This window comes from Podarcis filfolensis (genome assembly GCF_964270895.1).
Source record: "Podarcis filfolensis genome assembly, chromosome: 16".
NCBI classification, from domain to species: Eukaryota; Metazoa; Chordata; class Lepidosauria; order Squamata; family Lacertidae; genus Podarcis; species Podarcis filfolensis.
The window spans coordinates 12,092,948-12,116,888 of record NC_139620.1 but is presented as its reverse complement, the minus strand read 5'-3'; the positions used below and the strand labels follow the sequence as shown (position 1 = coordinate 12,116,888).

General features: G+C 45.3%; 2 protein-coding genes across 6 annotated transcripts in view; one reads left to right on the top strand and one right to left on the bottom strand.

Moving 5' to 3' along the window:
* The window catches only part of MACROD1 (mono-ADP ribosylhydrolase 1), a 309,756-nt gene that overhangs the window by 204,184 nt on the left and 81,631 nt on the right, over nt 1-23,941 (bottom strand). The gene's annotated exons all lie outside the window — the stretch shown is intronic.
* The window catches only part of FLRT1 (fibronectin leucine rich transmembrane protein 1), a 158,405-nt gene that overhangs the window by 97,793 nt on the left and 36,671 nt on the right, over nt 1-23,941 (top strand). The window contains exon 2 of one of the 2 annotated variants that reach the window (XM_083591782.1): nt 16,449-17,280. The exons of the other annotated variant lie outside the window; for it this stretch is intronic. The gene's annotated coding sequence lies outside the window, so the exon portion shown is untranslated. The remainder of the gene's footprint in view (nt 1-16,448; nt 17,281-23,941) is intronic. 2 annotated transcript variants of the gene reach the window in all.

Below are 23,941 nucleotides of genomic sequence, written 5' to 3'. Positions count from 1 at the left end.
GCCCTGTGGAGGTCGCCAAGGTTGTGACCAGGCCGACAGCTTAGAACCGGATCAGGAGGAAAGGACCCAGAGGGCTCCAGCTGTGACTCTGTCTGTTCCAATTGTGTCTCCTTCTTGCTGTAATACGTAGCCTAAAAGCAGAGGAAGGGAAGGGAAGGGAGAAGGAGGACTGGCTTCTGCTGCCTCTGCAACACACATTTTTCAAGATATTTGACGACCTAGGTTGTGAGTAGAGATGTTCAGGCCCTGCAGATGTTGCTGAACACCTATCATCCCTGACTATTGGCCATGCTGGGCGCTTCTGATGGGAGTTGGAGTACCAACAATTAGAAGGCAACAACAACCGCCCAAACAAAAAACTCATAAGATCAAGACTATGAACTAAGGAGTTCTTTCTCTCCTCCCTTACTTCTCTGGAAGAATCTATACAAGCAACAGAACTAAGGTCTTGACGTGGCAAAGTGGACTTTAAGAACACCAATCAAAGCACGCATCAAACAGTTATCATTTTATAACAAAGTATTTTATATGTATGCATTTTGAATAACGTCCTCCTGAAAATATGTCAGAATTTTGTGCCAATTTCTCCTAAAATACACATTTTGTGTATGCTGTTTGACTAGTATACAAGTTTTTGCAGGTAATTTCCTCTAACATTATGCATTGTTCTATGTCATTTTCACGAATGTATGCATTTTTACACACACTTCCCCCTATTTGTGTACACTAGTTGGAGAGCTGCATTGCACTATTCAGTAAAGTGTAAATTTTGAAAGATACTTGTGTTCTGGTTCATGTATTGCTTCAGGAAGTGTGAATTAGGTCATTTCCCCCCTTAAACTGCAAACAAAATCAAATTCTTCCCCCACCCCTGGGAGATAACTTTTTTGACCGCTCCCCCACAACTAAAAGAAAAACATTTCCTGCGAAGAAGAACAAGGACTTTAAGGAAATTAGCCTAGCACTCTCCCGTTATGGAACTTTTCTGTCTGTGAAAAGCTCCCCCCCCTACACACACACACACACACACACACACACACACACAGTAAAAAATGTAAAAACCCTGCATCTGAATTCTGTATTGGTACCATCCATTTGCCCAGCTCAGAATTCTACATTTTCCTCCAGCTGCACACATTATGCCCAGCCTTTAGTTTTTGTTAGTTATTTAACAAACAGTGATTGGTAGCCGTAAACAGAGAATTACTTGCAACCTTTCAGACCTAGAACCTTGGTTGGTGGATACAGTGCTGGGGTTTATAGGGGGTGGGATCCTCCTTCTGTTCAGACATATTTTCAAGCTCTGGTAGAGGCATGGTAGTAGCAACATTTAGTTTTTTAATGAGTTTTTTAAAAACCGATACTTGTATTTTAAATTACTATTACCTGCTTTGATCCTGTGGTAGGGGAGGTTATAAATGAAATCAGCTGGTCAATAAAAATATGGACAACAGCATCCAGAAATTATAGTGTAAGGCCAACAACAGCTGCTCCCTGAATCTCAAGGGACAGAGCTTTGCATCATCCAATCCACTTCATTAGAAAGAAAAAAGAGAGAAATAATTTTAAATGAATATGCATACTTAATTAAGTGCTCTCTCTCCCTCTTTTTTGTTAAATGAAAGGGGCACAATCTAGTTCAGTTGTACAAACTCCACTGAAATGAATGCACGTGCACCTGCATAACTCCCATTCATTTCAATGGGGCTCAGGAAGAAGTCTCTTAAGTTAGGGGAAAGGGAGATTTAAAGCTTGGTTCGGCTCCAGAGTTAAACCTGAAAACTTGTGCTGCAAGACCTCGCTTAGGCTGGCTTTTAAACACAGAAGGCAAATGAAAGAGGTTTAATCCAGTCTTCTTGCATTTTAGTAATCTGAAAAACACTTTCCAACTGGCTCTCAGACCTTCCCCACACTGCACTTCTCTCTCTAGGCCACACACATCACTGGCCCTGCTCTGTACCTCAAGTGTTTTTGCCTGGCTGGGATGTGTCCTTGAACTCTGACCGTGCCTTTTTGCTTGTCTGGATGGAGGGGGCGGCATGTAAGTGTGTGTAGAGACTAGCCTATCGAGCAAAGGCAAACTTTACACTTATTCCTTTCTGTCCACCACTACTCAGAAAGGGATGCAACTCTTGGGCTGAAAAAGCTTACTTGCCTTTGTTCTAAGTGGATTCCCCTGACTGTGTAACAAATAATTAAGAACTCACAACTAAAGGCAGGTGCGTCCTCCAACCCAAAGTTGTGGTAGAATGTGTGGATGCTGAGGAAGAAGGACATGGGTTGGCATGACCTTCAAAACAGACAGCCCAATAGAGCTCTCATGAGAGTAAGAACTGGTCTCGGCCACATCTGGCCCTCCCGTTATCAAGGAGAGGGTACAGTACTTATGGACCCCTGTGTGGATCCAGAATGCCAGTTTCCAGCACTCCACAGGTCTGTTCCTCCTCCCACCGAGGTCTCCCCATTGCCTACTGTCCCATTAATATTCCTTTATGAGGATCTCTTCCCCTCCCCGTTGGCCTCTGAAGACACATCATCGGCCACCAAAGGCGCCAACTTTACCCTGTGCCAACCATCCAAAGCTGGCCTGCTCCCTCATCTGGCGGTGTGTGATTAGGACATGACAGCAATGCCCTGCCTGTGTCAGGTTTAATGGGGGAAGGGGAGAAGAGTAGCTGAAACAATGCCCAAGGAGGCACTTAAAATAAATTATCCCAGATGTTAAGATTTGCCATGTCATTTGCATTTTGAAAGTGATGCCCTCCCTCCCTCCCACACCACACTTCTCCACCTCTCTCCATACCAACCAGAGCGGCTGGAAACTCGCCCAGCAGCACACAAGGTGATAAAAACCCTGTTTTATTTTACTCCTTTAAGTATCTCATTTTACACACAGACATATATAGATATAGATATAATTTCTGTCCCAAACTGCAAAAAGGATTCAAGATGTAAGTGTGCGCTTGTGTCTGTCTGTCTATGTGTAAGTGAGCTAAGGGGATCAACTTCCCTGCCCCTCACATGCCCCGGAGTGGGGAGACGCCTATAATTTTTCACTGAACAAATGTCAACCCCACCTGAATCTGACCCCAAACTATCAATTACACCTCAGTCAGACAGTGCAATTTGGACAAAGAGAAATGGTGGCGAGAGCATTGGCGCATCACTTGCTTTCAAACATTTATAGCAGGAAAACGATAGCAAAAAGGTATAAGGCATATACAGAATATATATTGTTTTGCTGCGGGAGGCAAGGACAGTCCAGAGAGAGAAAGGAGAGAGAGAGAGAGAGAGAGAGAGAGAGAGAGAGAGAGAGAGAGAGAGAAGAGAGAGAGAGAGAGAGAGAGAGAGAGAGAGAGAGCGCGAGAGCGCACTTCTTATGGTTGAAAGCACCCTGCTTGCTAGTTCTGAAGATGGTTCTATCATTTCTTTGGAGTGCGGGGAGGTGCTACAGGCCCCTTAAAGGTGACATAAGGCCCTTTACATGACACCCCTGATCAAAACTGGTGGGACAAAAGCAAGTTGTCGAAAAACCATTTGGTGTTTTGAAAGCTGCTTTCCAGTACACACCCCTGTGCATCACAACATACACAACGTGCAAGTACAACAGACCCCACTCCATTCAGCTTCAGCGGAACAACCATTGATGACCCTGCTACAGCCAGACCCCACACATCCCTACTGCGAGGGCTTTGAATCCCTTTACAGCAGTCACTAGCTCAACAGACATAGAGGGTGTGTGTAGGGTTTTATGCCGGAGAGATAAAGCCCCATACCCTATCATCTGCAAGTGGGGTTTGAACCTGTGAGGGGTTTTGCATGCTGCTGCTCCTGTGCTGTAATTGGACGCTGTTATATAAAACCTTATGCTCTCTGGTGGAAACGAAGGCAGGACAGTCAACAACTTGGGGTGGGTACTGCCCCCCCCCTTACCAAATTTCCTGTGCCATGTCCGGGACTGGTGCAAAGTTGCACTGCTGGGCACTTCCAGACTGTTGCTATTGGGAGAGGAGAGACTGCAGCTCTTGTGTGAGAAACACACTCCCTCCCTCCCACTAAAATAAAAATTAAAAATGTGGCACGTTTTGCAATCAGGAAAATGATGGGGCAACACACTTGCTTTCTCCCAGTGTCATTTAACCTCCCCACAAACAAACCAGAAGGAATGCTCAACATTTAGCTGATATTGCCTAATTTCCCTACAAATCTGTGCAATAAATCAGGATGGATGCTCAGTAAACAGGTTGTCTGGAACTGCCCATTAAACAGCTGCGGCCATGGATGAAAAGCTCCTCCCCTGTGTCACTCATGTCCATCCCCCGCCCATCTCCACCCCATTCCAGCCATTCCTTCAGCATGTCTGGGGTGAGATATTTGGGGCATTCCACCAGTGTCCTGTGGCTTCCACCAGATCCTGTATAACCCCTCTGCCAGTGGATCTTCAGTAAAGGATTGCATCCTAAAAGGCATGAAACTGAGGCGGTGTTAGGGATACCTGGGGACATGGCGTTTCTTTTCTTTTTGTAAATTTATAACTGGGTTGGCAGGCACAGCATTCTCAATGAAGTCGTGCAGGATTTCATTTTTCTTATGCACTCATCATGACCAGTGTTCATAATGGTATCAGGACAATTATATGCTATCAATACTTCAAAAAGTTTCCGAGTGGGCATACTGCTTTGTTTCCAATCAGCACATGCCCTGTAACGTCCTGCTAAAATCCTGCAACTTTTTACAATGCGAACATTCCAGGTTTAGGAGTTTGTTTGTTTTTGCCCCACTTTTGTTGCACTATAAAGCAAGAGTGCCCTTCCAGACAACAATAACGGGAAAACTTGGGGGGAAGCACTGCAGAACAACTGGTAATGCGGAATGGTGTGTGGATGGTCCAGTATGAATCCACCACTTTTGCACCATCATTGACATGGTGCAGAATACCTGCAAAAACAGAACTGTCTAGAGGAGCCCTAGGAGGCAAAGGCAATAAAGGAAGGAAGGAAAAGCACAATGGGAAGGCAGAGTATTTAAAACCCATCAGCCTCAGCTCTAGGTTAGAGGGACACAACAGGCAAGAAGGACAACCTGATTTGGGGTGGGGGGAGTGCTATTTTAATATATAACTCCCAGAGTCAAAAAATTCTTAATGCTCAGCCTCTGGTTGGCCCTTGATTAGATGATCTTCCACATCCTTTCTAGCAATGCAGACAAATGATTCTGAATGCCAATGACTGAGAATGGCCGGCGGGATACACAACACGCAATCCCAACCCTCTTCCTGTATAGGTGTAAGAAAAGCAGAAAGAAATTCTCAATGAGGTTCTTGTTTGTCTGGAAGCAACAATATGGAGTTCCAAGTCCCGGAGGGTATATCAGGAGGTGGTGGTGGTGGGGAGAGGAGTTAGGACATCCAAATATGCAACGCCTCGCTTTATTTCACCAATGCAATTATCCCAAGCTGTTCGCTGCAATGGCACAATGTGGATTTATTACCTTCCTCACTCTCCGGGGGAGTGAGAGAGAGAGTTTAATCACCAGGCTGAAAATCCTGGCAGCTTTCAGATTTCAAAACACAAGTCGGGCTGACTCTTTGTGGCCTGGTACCTTGTCCAGGAAGCTATGGCCAATGTGGTGGGGAGGGGGAATCATGTGCTTAAAAATTAATGCATGCCATTGATGTGCTCCATTCTAGTTCCAAAATTTGCTACCTTCCCCCAAAAATAAATAAACAAAAACCCTATTCTGGAACATTTTTGTAAAGATGACAGAGCTAAAAGGGCACAGAATGAGGAGAGAGAGGAAAAATGGCTTTGGGTGGCTGGACTCTTATTAATCTGCCCCAGGAGTGGTTTAACAGTCAATTCCTCTATTCAGGGGACTCTTGGAATTGTAGCTCTGTGAAGGAGATGGGGGTCTCTTGAGAAATTTCAGTACCCTTAACAAACTACAGTTTCCATTATTCTTTGGGGAAAACCTTGACTATTTAAAATGGTGTGACACTGCCGATGGAGGCCTCTATTTCTGGATCGATATATTTTGGGGCCCATGCCAATTTCACACATGTTCCTTCATAAGTCCCTTCCAACCTGTTTCTACATTAATCTGTCCAAAAAAACTCCACGAAACTACATGAAAAATTATATTTAAATAGCAATTTGTATTTAAATAGCATTTTATTATTTATTTAAGCACATACTTTATCTCAATATAAACATATTTCAGTGCATTTTATCATACACTACTCAGTGCATTTTATCATACTTAAGTTGTGTCTTCCTTTAAGTTCCACTGTACCTAACAGAACTTGTACTCCATCCTCTTGAAACTGAAGTACCTTGTGTTTTCGGTGTTCCTAAATTCTTAGCTTTGGAGGGCATGGAACAACACCTTTTTGGTGTTTTTCTCTACATGCTTTATCCAAAGTGACCCTAGGAGCCAATCCTCAGCGGCTACAATCATCACAAACAGTGAGAAGGCTTATGTGGCTTTTTTTTAAAAAAAAAGCCCTTTCATATTGGACAGCGCTAGGACTCTTGGGAACAGGAACCCTGCTGGGATCCTGTTGCAGCAATAGTCATGGGTTTTTGACACCCCGCCCCATAACCCCAGCACAATACACCTCTGATCTGGAGACAATAGATACCTTTTTTATGTAAACCTACCAACTCCCCTTTGACAGTTCATCCATCTGATGAAACAGTGTCTAAGCTACCAAAGCTCAATGCCACAATCAATGTGTTAGTCTTTAAGGTGCCACAGGACTCTGCTGTTTATGCTCCCTTCCGCTTCGCTTCAGGCCACTGTATATCAGTTTCGCAGGATGACCTCAGATCTAGAAAGTGAATTATTCCACCACCAGCACCACTGGCACCAGCAGCAGCCCTCCCTTCTCCCATGTACTCTCTCCAGTGCCACTCGCAGAAGGCCTGGAATGACTCCCATTATTTTTAACGGCTTTCTTCTCCCATTAAGAAGGGCTTGAAAAACAACCACTTCGAGCAGCCAGGGATTCAAATTAGCACATCCCCACTTAAACAACCTCAATATGTTTTGCTTAAAGGAGGAGCACTGATGGCGGCGCTTAAAGCAAATTTGTGGACGGTCAGGAACAAAAAGTGCCGCACTGGTCAGAGGCGAACATGAGGACATTCTCACTGGATCAGACCAGGGATTGGCCTTGTACTGTACCTAGCTCCCAATGGTGGCCAGTCAGATGTTTCTCAGAAGCAAAACCTTTTCCCAAGATGATGCAATGCAAACTGTGATGTTTCTCGTAATATATACAGACGGGCCGTAACAGAGCTTTGCAGAAGGTCCCAGGTTCGGTTCCTAGTCTCATCTCCAGGTAGAGGTGGGAAAAGATTCCTGCCCCAAATCCTGGAGAACCACAGCCAGCTAGTCAGCTAGATGGGCCAATGGTCTCTTAACTTATTAGTCAGCTTTCTTGGTGGCAGAGCAACTGCTCTGCATTCAGAAAATCACAGGTTCAATCCCAGACATCTCCAAGAAGGCTGGGAAAGAACATGTCGGAAAACCCTGGAGAGCTACAGCCAGTCAGTGTAGACAATATTAGATAAACTAATCATCTGATGCTCAAGCAGTGCCTTCCAATAGAGACATATCCAATGTTAGTCCTACTCAGAATAGCCCCCTTGAAATGAATAATGAATGCCAATGGGTCTGCTCTGAGTGTCGGATACAACCCTAGTTTTCCATAGACAAGGAGATTCTAACCGGAAGAGGGAGAGAGGGAGCAGTCAAACCTCCATTCCCCTTACATGCATCCTAAAGTTACGGTACCATGTTCTTAAAAAATAAAAGAAAAAAACTTTCAATTGGTCCTGAGGGGTATTCCAGTCAGCTCTGCATTTTCAGCAGGCAACTTCCTCCATTCCTACGCTCCCCACCCTCTGAGCAAACTCATTTCTAAGAAACATAAATTTAGAAAAAGGAAGAAAGGAGGGGGAGAAGGAAAGCAGCAGCTAATTTACAAACAACAGGGAATCTCTTGTTGCCCATTCATAATTAATGGAACTCCTGCTTACAACTATTCTTGTGGCAGACACACACACACCCTGTCCAATTTGTGCACAAGGCTGGAAAAAGAGGCAGGTTTGGCTGTGGACATTGTCTTTCTCTCTGTGTGTCTCTTTTTCACATGACAGCAGGTTGAGAGGCAGGATGGGAGCCTGAAAGGGAATTCTGCGTCAGCTCAGGGTGGATTCCCAGATCCCAGCAGCGGCAGGGGACTACAGCAGCTTTCACCAACGTGGTGCCCTTCAGATGTTTTGGACTACGACTCCCATCAACCCCAGCTAGTGCTGACTGGAGTTTATGGGAGTTCTAGTCCAAAACATCTGAAGGGCACCGCATTGAGAAAAGTTGTGCTTCCCAAAAGAACGGAGGGAGCTGCCTCGTTCCCCTCTTGAAGCACTTTTTCCTTTTGCCAAAATATGAAAGGTTTCAAAGCACCCCCAGAAGGAAAAACTGTGAGCATCCAGAGCAAGGTGGAGGTTAACAAAACCAGACCGGATACATGTGCCCAACAGTAAGGCACCACAATGGCCTTGCCTAGGATTCCTGGTTGCACACCGCAGCAGGAAAACTAGATGAGAGCTTGTAGCTGTGCAAACACAGCCAAGGCCCATGACCTTCACTTTTCTGACCCAAACTCCACCTCCTCAACCATCAGAATGTCTTCTCCTCTTCCATTCTTCCTCCCTTCCTGGACCTCATGCCCAGAACACATTCCCAGAATGCCCTCTTAGCCTTTTCAAATCCCTCCTTGAAGCCCAGCTGTTCAGTGAGGTCTAGCCCCCACTCCCAATAGGGGGACCCATCTGGTCCAGCATCCTGCTCTCACAGCAGCCAAGCAGATGTGCATGGGATGCCTACAAGCAGGACCTGAGCATAATAGCACACTCCCCCCCCCCGCAGTTTCTAGCAACCAGCATTCAGAAGCATACTGCCTCCAACTGTGTAGGCAGAACATAGCCATCAGGGTTAGTAGCCTTATCCTCCATGAATCTGTTTACTCTTTTAGAGTCCTCCAAGTTGGTGGTCATCACTGCCTCTTTTGGGAGCAAATCCTACAGTTTAACTATGCGCTGTTTGTAAAGTCCTTATTTTTGTCTGCCCTGAATCTTTCAGGTGTGTTGGGTGCTTCCTGAGTTCCATTGTTTTAAGAGAGTCAGGAAAAAAACTGTTCCCTGTTCACTTTATCGACATCATGCACATCCTAGCATAGCCTTCCCCAACCTGGTGCCCTCCAGATGTTGTTGGACTATAACTCCCATCATCCCTGGCCACTGGCCATACTGGCTAGGGCTGATGGAAACTGCAGTCCAACATCCTGAGGCGGGGGGAGGCTGCCCTCCTGCAACTAAGCCAAAATGCATGTAATGGCAATAATTGCAGGTTCTTCCCCTGTTTACCTCTGTCTTTACTTCCTCCTCCTTCCTCTGTAGTCTCCCCTGTGCCTGTTGCCAAGATGGTGAGCCCCTTGGGGCAGGGATCTGCCCTCGTATTCTTTGTACAGCACCACATAGATGGGTGGTGCATAGTAATAATAATAATAATACCAAGATTTCGCCTGCCTTTAGCATGATGACATTTCATCCACAGGCTGCCATCACCTTCCAGTCTCCAGACACATCAAAGAATAACTCTGAGGCAAAGCTGGATTCTGCAGCTGTGGTTCTGCAAGCGCCTGCCATCAGGGATGCCATAGATTGGGGATCAGGGAGTGGGTTGGGGAGAAATTTGATTTAGTTCACATTCAAAGGAGAACCTCCCTAATTCATACTGTCAGAAACAATACAATAACCCAAACAGCCAACCCTCAAAATTCCCACTTCTCCAAATTTTGCAATGCTGTTCTCCAACCAAGTATTGTATAAAGAAATATATGTCTAAAAATGCATGTATCGGTGAAAATAACATACCAAAATATTTGTTGTGCAAAGAAGTGTATATCAGGCAAAACTGCATACAAAAATATGCGTGTTAGGAGAAATTCACACTGGAATGCTACTGAATTTCCATTAAGATTAAAAAATAAATAAATCACAAACTGATGTGGAAATGTATAGAACAAAACTTACAAGTGGAAAAATGGGAAATGGAGAGAAACCGAAATGGCCAGATTTGCCGATCTCTACCACAGCCTTCCAAGCAGGTCTGAGGTCCAGTCTGAGATTGTGCACTTATGGAACACCTAGAAGGAAAGGAATCATAGGCCGGTGCTGCTGTATAGGCCTGAGGGTCAGACCCCAAATGAGGATCAAGGTTCCACAGCTCTGCCATTGTAGGTTCAGCCGCCCTACTCCCCAGTGAATTCCTGAAAGAGAACTAATTGTCCAGTCAATGCCAGGCAACACAACTCCCAGCTCTCTGCTCTTTCAAATTGCTACCAGCTCAGCAAAGGCGCAGAGGGTTTAGGCCCTCTGTGCCCAGTTTGCTATTTATGCTCAGTGGACCTCAGAGCTGCTGAGCTCATCTACTGCCACCATCATGCCTGCCAATCTGCAATATGTGAATAATACTGGCTCACCTTGCAAGGTTGATATAAAAAATATTAAAATAATGGGTGTAAAGTGCTTTAGAGAACCCACATGGTGCTCTGGTTAGAGAGGTTGAGCTCGAAGAGGGGTGCTGAGCTCAAATCTCTGCTCAGCCCCAATCTCTGACCATTAGCTATTGTGAAGATAAAGCCGGGACAATGTACACTGCTTTGAGCAATTTGGAAAAAGAGTGAAATAAAATGCAAGGAAATTTACTATCGTGAGCAAACCACACACACACACACACACACACAGAAACACAAACACCACGAGAAAGTGATGTCACCTCCCCACTCCAAATCTCTAACCTGCCTGTTCAAAGTAGGAATTAAACTATTCTAGGAGGATGTTCATATCAGAATATCCAAGGCTCCACCACACTGTTATGTTATGTTGAACCCCACAGAATGCCCCACATTATATATATATATATATATATATATATATATATATATATATATATATGCCAGCCCCCAAACCTTGCCTCAGAATGGATTAGGATGGTTTTGCAAGGCTATTTAGCAGCGTGCAAGATTCAAAAGAGTAATCAAAGCACCTCTCCATTTCTTTGCTATTAAATGAGAAGAAAGCGCCAATCAGAACATCAAAGGCGAGGAATTAAACTGTCTCTGAGCTTGGCAGAGGAGGAGCAAAATCACACATAACATATGCATGCACACTTTTATTTTTAAACATATATTTCCATATCTAATCTCACAGGAAGGAAGGAATTATGCTCCCTGTTTGTTCTTTGGGCCCCATGCGATGGCCGCTTCTCTGTTCATTAAGCAGATCGCCTCGCAGCTCCGAAATGAACCATTAGCAGATTAATTAATAAGGAAGCACTTTGAAAGTGCTGCTACTTAGACCTATCAAGGATTGGCACCAGGATTCAGTGGGGGGAGATGGAGAAGAGACCATCAGTATGCCTTCTTAACTAGCAAGCAGGAGCAGGGATCAGCCATGACAAACTGAGGGCACAGCCAGGTGATTTGTATGAGTGAGCCAAGCTAGATGCCGTTTTTAAAAAACAAATGTCACCTTCAGTTTCCTCATCCCTGGATTTAGGGGTTACTAGGCCCTGTAAAAGCAGGCAGGTTCTGGGATCCCGGGGAAAGGTGACTGACAGTCCAAATGGGCCAGAAGCAAGTGCCTAGTCCAAAACATTTAGCAGTCAAGTCCCAAGCAGCAATCAGGAAAGAGCAGCAGGGGCTTGGACAGTGTCCCCACACCAGAGGAACGTTGTTCAGACTGAGAAGCAAGCTGTGAGGCTGGAGCTTTATAGGGGATGCTGCTCAAGGATTGGACGTTGGAAGTCAGCTGACAGAATGCTCAGGCAGCCTGGTACTGTTGCCTAGATGGCCCCCTGCAAGCACCAAGTCAGTCTGCCAGCCTTGTCATAGAAACAGCATTGGCATTGGCAGGCAGCTCTCCCTCGTGAGAGCCCTAGTTTGAGATTTGCTCTGCCCGCTATGAGACATACTGGCTTGAAAATTTTGTCAAGCAGACTCAGGGCCCCAGCATCCACCCTCCTTGCCACCTGCCAGAGCCAGCCTTGGGGCTTGCCCTGCGCTAGCAGGTTTACTGCTGGAGTTCATGCACAGCTGACCAATATATATGCATTACTGTGCCAAGCGCCTTGGGCCCCAGCTGCACACTGCAGCAGCAAAACAAGACAGGAGTTCATGGATGTGCCACTGTGGGAGAAAGACAAAGGATGCAGCCTGAGGGTGTTTTTGAGGGATGATGCAAGCAGAGTCTAGTATTTCCATTATGTGCAACTTCAGAATGATGTCACAACATGACATCATACTTTCCAGCCCCCATAGTCTCCAGGGTCCTCAGACACAGACTGGGGGCGGGGGCAGGCAGCCTTTAAACAGTTGTGTTCAAGGCTAGCCTAGTGAGCAAAGAGGGAGATAAGAAAAGAAGACTCCCATTGTTTGGGAGCTTCATCCAGCTTGGCTTTGATCTTCTGCCAGAGCTTTGCAAGGAAAACAATAAAGAGTAGGTTTATAGTGCAATCCTGTGGATGCCAACTCAGAAGTTCCCTTAACTTACTCCCTGGGGAGTGTGTAGAGCAGGGGTGAGGGACCTCAGACCTGGCGGACAAATGTGGCTCTCTAGGCCTTCCTAGCTGGCCCTCCAAAATTTCCCTGGGCCATCCATCTAATGGGAAATTTATGTTTTCTTCCCTCCAAAGTTTTTATTTCCTTCCCAGTTCCCCTTATGCTGCTGGAAGGTAACGCAGACTGAGGTCTTTACATAGGAATGTAGAAAGCTGTCATACTAAATCAGGTAACTGGGTCATCAATAGCTCAGTATTATCTGCACTGACTGGCAGCATCTCTCTGGGGTTTCAGACAGCAGGCATTCCCAGCTCTACCAGGAGATGCTGCAGGTTGAACCTGGGACCTTCTACATGCAGAGCAGATGCTCCACCACTGAGCCATAGCTCTTCCCAAAACAAGCTGTGAAATTTCAGACAGCCTGCCATTTAAATTTTATTCTTCTGCTCTCCTTCCAGGCTCCAAGTTCAGTTCTACCTCTCCACCCACCAACCCCACTAGCAAGGGGCCAATATATCTGAAATTTAAAAGGCTGCCAACCCTGCCCCTTCTGTGCTCCTCAGCAGCACCAGCTATGCTGGTCCCAGTCACACATGTCAGCGCAGGAAGCGGCTTCATACCAAGTCAGACCAACAAGTCAGGTCCATCTAGCTCAGGGTTCTCTGCACTGATTGGCAGCCGTTCTCCAGGGTTTCAGGCAGGGGGCTCTGGAGATGTCAGGGACTGGACCTGGGACCTTCTGTGTGCAAAGCAGATGCTCTGCCACTGAGCTACAACCATTCCCTCCCCAAAAGGAGATGGGAAGGAAAAGAGGGAAGCAAAAAAAGGAGGGAGGCAGAAAGCAAAAGGGCCTGCAGCTGGGCTAACCAGCTTCCCAATCCTCACAATGAAAGGCAATCTAATGTCTGCAGGGTTTTTAGAAACCGCTTCTCAGTAGCATGGGGTTCTTACAAATTGGCTTGAAGTCTCCCGAGTGCTTGTGCAACGGGAGGTGCAGAGGGCCGGCCTCAATCGCCCAGCATCTTTGTCCGCAGCAGCAAGGAGCATTTGTGTTATGGAAATGTAAGAGCCGGAAGTCGGGGCTTCCAATTAATTCCCGGAAAAAGAGGGGATTTTTGCAGGCCACCACTGTGCAGTCCTGATCGGAACCCCACCCTCCTTTGTCTTCCAGCCCCACTCTCTCTTTCCTCTCCCCGCCCCTCTCGCAAATTAATCTGAAGGTGGATTTGTGCCATGGCGTGAAAGAAAGGTATCTTGGTGACGGCGTCATCTTAGGCTTACGTGAAGCGCCATCCATCAGAGCAGAAATTAAGAAATTGTGGGAGCTGAGTTTCTCTCTCTCTCTATTTTGTATGGCAGCTCAAGAGGAAGGAGCAGACTACCTGTGATGCAGAGCAACAGGCCGTCACTGTACCCGTTTCAGCCCTGTACCCATTTCCCTTGCCCCACTCCATAACATCTCATTTGGCCTAGACCGCCATGTCCTGCTGCTATGTTTTCCCACTTCTGCCAGTGGCAGACAATGGTGTGGAGCGGGAACTCTACACGGAGATGTCATTTTCAGCAGCAGCTCCACCTTCCACATAATGTGTCAAATCACATGCTCCATGTGCACTTTACATTTAAATCACTATCATACCACTTTAAAATGCCATGGCTTCCCTTGAATATTGGGAACTGCGATTTGATAATGATGCTACAATTCCCAGTGTTCCCTGGAAAGAGGGATTGATGGTCTGGGAATTGACACTGTCCATTTAATATTGCATCTGAGTATTATATGAGTATATGAAATGTACATTCACATAAAGGACATTCTAGTCAGTGTTGTGCTTGCATTCCATATTTGGAGAAGTTGCACCCTGCCTTTCCATTAAAACAACATTCAAGGTTTCTTTATATTCATTTAATTGCAGAAACCAATTTAGGCTTCACATGTGAAAATGCCCTATAGGGGGAATATGTACTCTGGAATCTAAATAGCACCAACCACGTGAAAGAAAGGCATGGGGCCTCAAATCCTCTACAGCAGCTGTTTTCAGACTTGGCTTTAGTGTTCCTCAGAACAGTGGCGGACTTTGGGCTCTTAGATTTCAGCAGCACCCTGTGCAATGCTAAAATTTGCTGTCCCCCCCCCCCACCTCTTGCAGGGATTCCACATCATAGCTGCGGTGCCTCCTGCGGTGCTGGCACCCAGTGCAGCTGACCCAGCCGTGCTAACCTAAAATCACCTCTGCTCAGGTTTATCAGGTTGCCTTCAGATTCAGGTGCATACAAAAAAAATTAGGCTTGTGCAATTTAAAGTGGATTAAAGCACTCTGGAGCCACAAATCCACCTAAAAACAACATGACTTTGCATTTTGGAAAGTGATTGGGAAATGCATTAAAAAGTGTGGGATGAACAACTGATAAAATATCACGCAAGCAACTCAAGATTAATGTTCCCTGTTGTGTAACCTACCCACAAACAAATCAGAACGACTGCTCAATAAACACCAGACATGGTCTAACCTCCATGTAAGCTTCATGCAAGAAAATCAGGATGCATTCTCAGGAAACAGGTTATCTTGGGGATTCATCACTGAGAAGTAAGGGAAGTGAGAAATATAAAGGCACCAAGATTCCCTGGCAGACGGTTTGCTTGCACTTCCCAGTTTTCCCTTGGAGTGCACAGGTGAAAAGAGGCATTGGTGGAATTCTGCCGCATTCAGTTCACACAAAGCAATGAGTGATGCCAACAGGCCTGGCTGGTGCCTGATGTGATCTCTGTGCCCTAGAACAGATCCCAGAATACTTCGCACTGTGCAGTGGTTCTGTGGCAAACAAAGGTCAGGTCCATCCTACTCACTTCTATGCTCTGGGCATGAGCACCATTGATCACTGATATGAATTCTTGGGACCAGCTACTATATATTCAAGAAAGTTGTTTCTTTGCTATGCATTTGGACACCTCTTAAGATATTGTAACCAAATTTTACAGAAAAGTTCCTGAGATCAAATAAAAGGTTTCCATCTATGTATATAAAATTATAATTATTTTAAGTATTGTGCTAATTTAAATTCTATGTACATTTCTGTTTTAAGAGTTTGGGGGAGGGAAGGAAAAATTGAAATGGTGATTGTTGGTATATGCACAACAATTTTACAACCTTTTTTTTTTTAAAAAAAAAAGTTAGTTAAAACAGAGGGTGGGACCACACATTTAGCAGAAGGAGATGGGTAGATACTGTACCACCTCTAGACATATCACTTTTGAATGATCTACAGTGTTGAGACACACACAACTCTCTGTAAATAAAAAATAAGCACATCGCATGGAAAGGCTCTTGCCCAGAACTTCTGCCCGCTGTGTTGCCTTTCCACTTACAGAGTTTTTAAACACAGAGAACTGTTCAATACTGTGACACTCCCCAACCCCCTGCTATCCAAAGTGGTTCAGCCAGTGCTACCCGAACTCAGCAGGCTACCACCTCCTCATTCTGCCGCATGGGTAACCTGGACCTAAAAATAATATTAAAAATAAGAATGATGTGGACCTTGGACCCTAAAGGAGAGTGTTGAAAAACAAATGCCCTGCTAAAGCCTAGAGTTGGTGTATGTGTGTGTGGAGTAAAGCAGCCCTTGCCGTGCCCTTTGCAGCTCAGCGGTCTGAGCATTTGCCAGTCAGTGCCTGCCTTTGATCCGTCAGGCTCGGCAGGGCTGCATGCAGACACCACAGCATGCAAGGTTCTGTTGGGCAATGGGAAGCAGCTCCCCTGCTTTTGCAGCCTTCTCCTGCTTTTGCAGACTTTAACGGCCTTCTCAAATGACTTTTTTGCAGGTTTTAGAAGCTGCTGTCTGGTCCTGCGGCCTTTGCCTCGCCAACCTGATTCCATCAGCATTTTGCCGTCGCTGGGAGGATGCACTCCACTGCCAGATCATAGAAGGAATACTTTGATGATTTGGAGTCCCACCTGTCCTTTTTTTGTGGGGGTGAAAATAACCTTTATTCTCAGCATAACAAATCAGCCCCCTCCACCTGTCTGTGACAAGTCAGCTCGGCGGGTCAACCAGGCTGGTGGCCACTGCTTGCTCCCCCGTCTTAGCCCAGCTCTGAAGAAGCATCCCTCTGAGATCTGCTTGAGAATTGCTGGATGTAAGTTTTGGAGAAAGCAGGGAAAAGGAGGGAAGAAAGCTTAAGCGGTGGGTCTGGGAAAGGCTAAACCAGAACTCTTTTTCGAACCACGCTGTCCCAAATGTTCAAATTCAAGGGAAGACACCGATTCACCATTATGATGGGATCTCAAATTGGCACCAGCTCAGACCACCGGATCTGAAGGTGAATAAGCAAAGGAAGAGAAAAGCAGGTGGAAGAACTGTTGGGGAGGAGGAAAGCGTTCCCTTTCCTGCAAAGGGCATTTTCCCGAGCCACTTTGGCGTGGCCTATGGTGGGCCCGAAGGTGTCCTTGGAATTTATCTGTACACTGAGAGGAGCAAAGGAGAGGAGACTGGCAGGCAACCCACAGCATGTAAAACAGCTCCTTTCAACTAGCAAGTGGTCTTGAAGCCTTCAGGAAGGTCGATGGGAAAAAGAGGAGGAGGAAATCAACGTTAAAAGGCAAGATCCGAGAACCCTAACCTCCACCGGCCACTTCTCTGAATCTAAGAGACAGGTAAAGATTATTCATTGAAACACTGAACTCACAGCTGTGCCCTAAACCAGTGTGCTGGTCTTCCATCAGCTGTTGCAAAGCTCTGTGAATCTAATCCATCCTTTAAATAAAGGCAGACAGCACTGAATGGGAAATGGAAGGATAGCCATTCTGGAAAGAGCTGAGAAAAAAACAAGAGCTAAAGTAGGCTGAATAGGAAGCAAAGGCAGCAGGCGAGAGATCGCTGAGTTCCGATTGCAGCTCTTGGAGAGAAAGAGCAGTTATGGCAGGGATTAGGAGCCTGTGGTCCTCCAGATGTTACTGGACTCCAACTCCCATCAGCCTTAGCCAGCAATCAAGGATGATGGGAACTGTAGTCCACTTACAGCTTCCCCAACCCGTTGTAGGGATGGGAAAGAAATTTGATTTTGTTAGCGTTTAGAGGCAAATCTATCTAATGTGCACATCCAAGTCAATACACAAATTGAGATGCTGCCATTCTCTGCAATTCGCACTTTGAAATTTGCAATGCAGTTCTCCAGTCAAGGAATGTGTTTAAAATGCACAGACCAGGGTAGAATGTGCATAGTAATGCTTATATTAGTGAAAACACCATATACAAATGCATTCTATTCGGGGGAATCGCTCTGCAAAGATCCATGTACATAGGTAAAACTGCATGCATTTTTTTTCAAAGTTATGATACATTTGCAATAAAATGCCAATAAATTATAAAGGACTTTTTTAAAAATTGCATACTCATGTGGAAAACTGAAGACTGGAAAAATGAGAAATTGAGAAAAACTGAAACTGATAGATTTGCCCGTCTCTATCCCTAAATTACAGCAAATGATAATTACAGAAGCACTTCTAGGTTCTGTAGCACAGCACCACTGTGTACTACCCATGGACTCCAGAAGGAAGGCTTTTATGAGACTGGTCCATTTCATGCTGCAAGTACACTACAGAACTGCATGTATGAAGGTTACCGCCAAGCTGGTTGCAGTTGGGAACTAAGCATATAAAGTAGCTTAGTTAGTAGAGCATGAGACTCTTAATCTCAGGATTATGGTTTAAGCCCCATGTTGGGCAAGAGACTTCTGTATTGCAGGGGTTGGACTTGACAACCCTCAAGGTCCCTTCCAACTCTACAATTCTGTGATTCTATGATTCCATGAAATAATGTGCCAGAGCAAAGGCAAGACGTGTAGCCTTGCCACCACGGTTTACTGTGACAGTGGAGATGGCTCACACTTTACTGCTTTCCTCAGAAAAGTTCCAGACCTTGATCCTTGATTTAGTGTTGCATTCTGAACCAGAGGCCATGGTTCAAGAAGCTAAGAACAAACCTTGGCCTTACTTTATGGAGTTTTGGAGCAAAACAAACCACAATCCCTGGTCCAGACATAACACTAAAACATCGATTGTGGATTATTGTTCCTTTACACAGTAAGGGGAAAGCAAAGCAGGCCACCTGTGTCTTCACAGTAAACTATGAGTGCACTGTGATGTGCAACTGCAGCCACTGTGTGAAAGGCAGCCACCCGTCACACTTCCTTGGCTCACCTGCCCATCCCTTAAGAACATAATAATGGAATAAAACGTCTGCTGGATCAGGCCAGTTCAGTATCCTGTTTCTCAAAACAGCCAACTAGATTTATTAATTTCTTTACTTACAGCATTTATGTGGCTTACATTTCTAAGATGGGTCACTCCCTGGCCTCAGGGACACAATAAAAAAAGACATGACACATGAGGAAAAGGAAATAGGGGAGGGAGAAGGAAAAAGCAAACCCAAGCACAAATTCTTCAAGTTACAGTCCCCCTCGCAGACCTAAAATTCCTAGAGTTCCCTGGAAATAGGGATTTATTGTCAAACCACTCAGGGTTGCTGGAAATTGTAATTCTCTGAGGTGTAAATGACAATGCCCAGAATGCTCTGTTGCCCTAGGGCGACAAATCCACTTTCAAAAACAAATAACTTTTTGCAGAAATGGCATTGCAAAGTGTGGGGTGAACAAATAACTAACGGGAACACCCCACAAACAGATCAAAAGGAATGTTCCTTGTCACATAACCACCCTGCAAACAAAGCAAAAGGAATGTTCAGTAAAGACCAGACATAAGCTAACCTCTGCAAAAAAAACTTTCTGCAAGCAAATCAAAATGAATGCTCAATAAACAGGTTGTCTGGTGGAGCCCCAAGCCACTACCTAATATTACATGAAGCTCTACTCTACTTGCCGTATTAATTTACTCCCAACCCAACGCTGATTTTGTACTAGCAGGATGTTTGTTCTTTTTTTAAAAAAGATATACTTCTTGGAGAACAAAATTGTCCTACAATCTGTTATCAACAGATCAAAACAGACTTCAGAGCAACAGCTTCTCTCTCTCTCTCTCTCTCTCTCTCACACACACACACACACACACAGAGAGAGAGAGAGAGATTGGCAAGCTGTGTACTACATGGTGCCTTAGTGATCATGTGTGTGCATTTACATGCATGTGTCTTAGAGAAACAAAATACAAGCAACTCCAGGATTGCAGCTGAATCCTGAAAACAACACTTAGCAAATCACTAACAAAATTTCAATAAGGCATCCACTAAAAGAGAAAAATGGGGGCAAAATAAGAACAATTGCATACCTGCTTTGACACACAACCACTCCAAGTCACCTACACCGTCAAGTAAGAAACTGGGAACATACGAAGCTGCTTATACTGAGCCAGTCCATTGGCCCATCTAGCTTAGTATTGTCCACACCTACTGGCAGCCGCTCTCCAGGGTATCCAACAAGCAGTCTCTCCCAGCCAGACCTGGAGATGCCAGAGACTGAACCTCAGATCTTCTGCATTCAAAGCAGATGCTCTAAGCTATAGCCCTTCCCATGGAGCCTACAACCAAGAGACCAGCCAAGGCAGCTCTTTGCAACCTCATCGGCGGATTTTCCACCAGCGACAGGCTCTGCCCTCCTGCTGGATTTATCTGCTTTCATAATCAATAACAATTACCCCATCCAGAGGGAATCTTTCATGGCCGTGGGGCTTACAACAAAGCCATTAATGCCTTGACAAGTCAGGCATTTAGGGCTTCATCCGGATGGGTCCTGGCATCAGCCCCCTCCCACCCCCGCTCTCAGAGGCCACAGTGGGAACAGAGGGCCTGTCAATGCCACACCGTGAGTAATGCTCAAGGGCTCAAAGCACCAATAAATCAAAGGCTTATTAATCTCTCAGCCTCATTTTCGGGCGTTGTAATGAATCGGCTGCTAGTGCGTCTGATCCGCCCCCTGCCCCCTCCCACCATTGATTACCAGTTTATTAACTAACTTCCCTTGTCTTTCTTTCTTGCTTGCTTGCTTTCTTTCTCCCTCTCTCTCTTTCTCTCTCTCTCTCACACACATATACCTGCCAGCAGCAGAAAACCCCAAAAGGGGTCCTGAAGAGAGCTGGCATAGCCCAGAGGCCAAGAATGCCACTGGCATGCCACAAAATGTCCCCAATTCAAGCCTCCCATCAGCTCATGAACTCCTCAGAGGTGGCAAGCGGCCATTCTCTCAACCCAGCAGTATGAAATGGTGGGTTGGTGGATGCATAACTGAGAGAATCTGCACAAAACAATCTGTACACCCCTAAGTTTACCAGCTGGTTCTGGGCATGTAGTACAGTTAGGCAATAGACTTTGGACACTACAGGTCTTACAAGGAAGGGAGACCCTCTACAGATGGCAGTCCAACTGTGGTCAGTTAGCATTGCTGTGTGTGAGGGCCTTATACTGCTTATAAGGATTATATGGATTCAGGCTGAATCTTGATAAGACAGAAGTACTGTTTTGGAGGGGATGTTAAAATGGACTAGAAAAATTATTTCCACTTTAGCAGCGGTTTCAGTGGAAACCATTTCTCCCTCCCACACTGCTCCTTGAAACTAGAAAAACCAAAGATTCAAACAGCAGTGTGGGGCTGTTTGAAATCTCTTTTGTAAACAGCCCCTTGCTGCTCTTTGGAACTCCAGGTTTCAGAGGTTGAAACAGCAGCCTTGGGCTGTTTCCAAAAAGGCTTTCAAACAGCCCTGAGCTGCGCTCTGAAGTCCCAACAATCAAGGCTTCAAAGCACTGTGTTACCTGATGTCATAGTGACATCAGGATATTGGCAGCTGGGCGGCCCCTCCCCACCTGTTAAATTTAGTCCGGCGGGAATAAGGAGAGAAGGATTTTGCTGGTCAATCAGAAAAAGGCTTAGCAAGATTGTATAAATGTGCACTCCAGGATAATAGGCTGCAGCCACTTTGTTCCTCCCTTGTTCCTTTTGCTGCAGCACCAGGTGCCACAACAAACCAAGGTTTGGCTTAGCACCTCATCTGAACCAGGACTTGTGGTTGAGCTCTCTGCTCACTAACCACAAGCTGTAGCCAGCAACAAACCTTAGCATGGTGCGATGGCGAAAAGGACCAGGGAGGGGCAGAGCAGGCATGAGCTTCTCTCTGGAAGCCCACACATTCGCAGTGTCTCTGTAAGCCAACAATTGGGTGTGCTGCGAAAATAAAACACATCGCAGTCAAGAATAACCCCTATTTTCCACTAAACTGTCCCTTGTATATCACTGCTCTCCTGTATTTGCCTTTTGTGGGGGAACTGCTCTCTGTGTGAGCTGCTAACATGGTTGTTCGTCAGAGTCCAACACCATCCTTCAGGCTTCAGTCTGTCAGCTTTGCCTTTCCCTACATAGGAAGCTGCCTTATACTGAATCAGCCCATTGCGCCATCTAGCTCAGTAATGTCTACACTGACTGGCAGTGGCCCTCCAAAGTTTTAGACCATGAGTCTTTCCCCAGTCCTACCTGGAGATGCAGGGGATTAAACCAAGACTTTCTGCATGCAAAGCAGATGCTCTACCACTGAACTGCGGCCCGCCCCCAATAGAGATGATGATCTTTTTTATATTTCTGACACAGAGTGGGGGATTCAGCCAGTTAAAAGATAGAAATTGCCGTGTCTTGTCTGGAAGCCTGTTCCTGACCTTTGTTCCAAACAGCCCTCCAACCTGCTTTCTTGGGGGAGAGAGTGCATGGTCTTTATTAATTGTTGGCCGTTGTTTCACCCCAACCTAATATCCCAAGGCAGGTCATGATGCTGCTATCAATTTCACAGGAAAGGCCCAATGAATATGCAACTTAACCTTTGGGTCTGGGGTTTCCGTTGGAAGAATCTGGGCTTTCTAGATCCAGCCTGCATCTTCTAATTTCCAAATTAGTCCACAAAAAGCAAAGGGAGCCATAAGGAAAACGTGAACATGCAGGCTCATATAAAAGTATGGATGTGTTGGTCCATTTGTTAAGCCAATCAAAATGTTATATAATAACGTACAAGCTTTCGAGTTTAGTTTGACATCAAGCCAGACAAATAATTCTGGAGACCTCAAAAGCTTGCACACTATTTCGTAACATTTTGGCTGATCTAATAAAGGGATTTTTAATGTGGATTTTTCAAACCAGTTCAAGGATAGCCAAAGTGGTGCCCTCCAGATGTTGTGGACTTCCAGATGTCAGGGATGATGGAAGCTGCAGCCCACCCCATGTGGAGGGTACTGCATTGGCTTCCCCTGGTCCAGTGTTTCAGAAGCCTGAGCTACACCAACCTCACATGTTCCACCTCCCCTCTTCCTCCTTACCCCAGATCTCTCCCCTCTCCAGTGCTCCTAAGTGCCAACCCTGTGTACAAGGAAGGGTTGCAGCTTGTGTTGTAAAAGGGTTAGGGGAAAGTTTGCACAAAGCTTAGCAAAAACAGGTTTTTGCTTTTTTTTACAGTTGTATCAGTATCAGAGTGTGAGAGAAAAATGTCACCTAAAGGTGTTAAAACTGACAAGAAACAAAAGCACCAAACTACATACTGGAAGGGATATAGTAAGAAAATACCACACATGAGAGAACAAAGGGCAGTTAATAAAGACTTCTACTGTCTAAGCAAACAGCTGAAGGCTACTTTAGCACTGATATGTGTGCTTAATCAAGGAATGTAGGATGCGGCCTAGTCAGATTCTTGATCCATTTAGCTCAGTATTGTCTGCACTGATTGGCAGTGCCTCTGACAGGGGCTCTTTTTCCAGCCCTATTGGGACCTTCTGCATGCAAAGCAGATGCTCTATCACTAAATGATGACCCTTCTGCGTGCTCAGTGGGACTTACTCCAAGGAAAGTGTGCATAGGATTGCAGTTGAATCCCACATAGAGTAGACCCATTAAAATTACTGTGTATGACAAACCTATGTCCACTAATATCAAAGGGACTGCTCTGAGTTAGGGATGGGGAGGAAATTTGATTTAGTTCACATTTAAAGGCAAATCTACTGAATTAGCACTTCCTGAAACAATATGAGAATTGAAACACAGCCTTTGAAGTTTTCACTTCTCCAAATTTTGGAAGGCAAGCAAGCAACGTGTAAAAAATGCATGTTATTAGGGGAAATTGATTCGCAAAAATGTGTACTACATACATACCTGTGTATATTATAAGAAAATAGTTCTAAAATGCTAATGAATTTTCATGAAGCCTTTTTTAAAAAAAGATTGCAAGCCGATGTGGAAATGTGGAGAACTGAACTTATGAATGAAAAAATGAGCAATTTAGAGGAGCCAAAATTTACAGATTCACCCAACCCTCCCCTGAGTAGAACTTAGTTGGC